This window comes from Austrofundulus limnaeus, unplaced genomic scaffold (assembly GCF_001266775.1).
Source record: "Austrofundulus limnaeus strain Quisiro unplaced genomic scaffold, Austrofundulus_limnaeus-1.0 Scaffold101, whole genome shotgun sequence".
In the NCBI taxonomy this organism is placed as follows: domain Eukaryota; kingdom Metazoa; phylum Chordata; class Actinopteri; order Cyprinodontiformes; family Rivulidae; genus Austrofundulus; species Austrofundulus limnaeus.
Genome location: NW_013952503.1, coordinates 636,259 through 638,459, shown reverse-complemented (window position 1 = coordinate 638,459; position 2,201 = coordinate 636,259).

The window sequence follows — 2,201 nt, the reverse complement described above, 5'->3', positions numbered from 1 at the left end:
GGATTGGCTAAAGGGCGATTCCACCTGTTTTCACTACCTTGAGCATCTTTAATCTGCTCTAGCTTAAAAACTAAAACACATAGAGACTTCAAACCTGGACTAGATTATTCTACACTGATTGCAGAATGTTTAAAACCAAGTGTGTGATTTGTGAAACATATTTGATATGTGAAGTTTAAGGAAATATGATGATTTCAGCACTTTTTATGCATTTTATGAACAAGCATGGCCTGATGGAGAGGTGAGAGAATTAGAGTGACTGAATCAATCATTCAAAATGAAATAATTTTCAAAATTCTATGTAGCCGCACAATATTACCATCAATTTCCCCAACTCGTGGTGACATGTTTCGATAACCGGAGATTTCAAAAATAAAAGTCTATGAATATTTTGAAATATGTTTTTCTTTTTCTGTTACGCACGTTGCGATGTTCGTGTCTATGGAAACTGCTATTTAAATAAAGTTTACCGACTTAGGCCTACTTATTGCTTCAGTCACTCACACCAAATGCGTTTTGAGCGTCGGGGGAGTCCGGTTTACATGCAAACAAATGATGGAACATGGGCGCATGGATCAGCTCGTCAGTGCGCAGCTCCTAGTTAAACTCACTTATCTGATAAATTAATTATTAATTAATTATCTGGTAAGCGTGATGTGCTCTTGCTCTCAGTAAATAACAATTTGGAGCTAAACACACACAAAACAGTGGAGATGACCGTAGACTTCAGGAAACACCCCCCAGAACGACTCCCTCTAACAATAACTGGCAAMCCGGTGTYCRTTGTGGAAAACTTTAAGTTTCTGGGAAYCATCACATCCCAAGACCTGAAGTGGGAGACCAACATCAACTCCATCCTCAAGAAGGCCCAACAGAGGATCTACTTCCTGTGGAAACTGCCACAGGAACTGTTGATCCAGTTCTACAGAGCGGTCATAGAATCTGTCCTGTGCACAACCATCACAGTCTGGTTCGGAGCGGCCACCTAGCAGGACAAGAACAGACTGCAACGAACAATCAGGGCAGCTGAGAGAGTCGTTGGTGCTCCACTGACCACACTTCAGGACCTGTACACAACAAGAACCAGGAAACGGGCAGAGAAAATCATGTCAGACTCCACACACCCAGGACATAGCCTCTTTCAACTTCTCCCCTCTGGTAGGTGCCATAGAGCCCCATGCTCAAAAACATCCAGACATATAAACAGCTTCTTCCCTCAGGCCATCTTCCTGACGAACAATCCCAAACACTAGACCTATTAACTAGTGACTAATGCAAATATTACTGTATATAATCCACAGAATTTAATGTTTATATCTTCATATAACTTTACGTCTTTTAACTTGTTTTTGTTTTTTTCATATGTGTGTACTGGAGAGATAACATATGCTGGAAACTCTGACTCTGATAAAGCAAAGCCATTTTCTTTATTTCATCTGCCATGAACCTGCAAAGGAGGAGGCTTTGGACGCGCATCAAGAGCAGTTTTGAAGAGCGTCTGTCTGACATCAAAGTGCACAAGAGTCCAACTTGAAGCGTTTGTGTGTTTTTGTGCGTTCGGTGTGAAGTTGATCGCAGCATAATTCTCTCCATCGGGCCACGCTTGTTCATAAAATGCATAAAAAGTGCTGAAATCACCATATTTCCTTAAGCGTCACATATCAAATATATGTTTCACAAATCACACACTTGGTTTTAAACATGCAATCAGTGTAGAATAATCTAGTCCAGGTTTGAAGTCTCTATGTGKTTTAGTTTTTAAGCTAGAGCGGATTAAAGATGCTCAAGGGACAGCAGGGTGAGGAGGAGGAGGAGGAGAATGAGGAAGATGATGAGAAGAAGCAGGAAAGTGGAGCAAAAACCAGGTACATGTGCAGCGTGCAGGACTGTGTTTATGATGGGTCTTTTATATTAAATTATATTAACCTCCTGAGATCTGAGGATCGTAGTCTAATTATAGTCTTTCTGACATCTGAAACAGGCTGAAAATTTCACAATTTTCCTTCACCRTGTATTTTTCTTTCTTCTGACTGATCTATAAATGAGTTTGATCCAGTAAGYATTCACATTCTCTGACCTGATGGTCTAATTGATTTTAATACTTTTGTGAATGTTCCCAAACGTGTATAAGGTATAAAAACAAGTAAAATCTACATCTTTATTCACAAACCTACTCATGGACTCACTCTGGATCAAAAAAC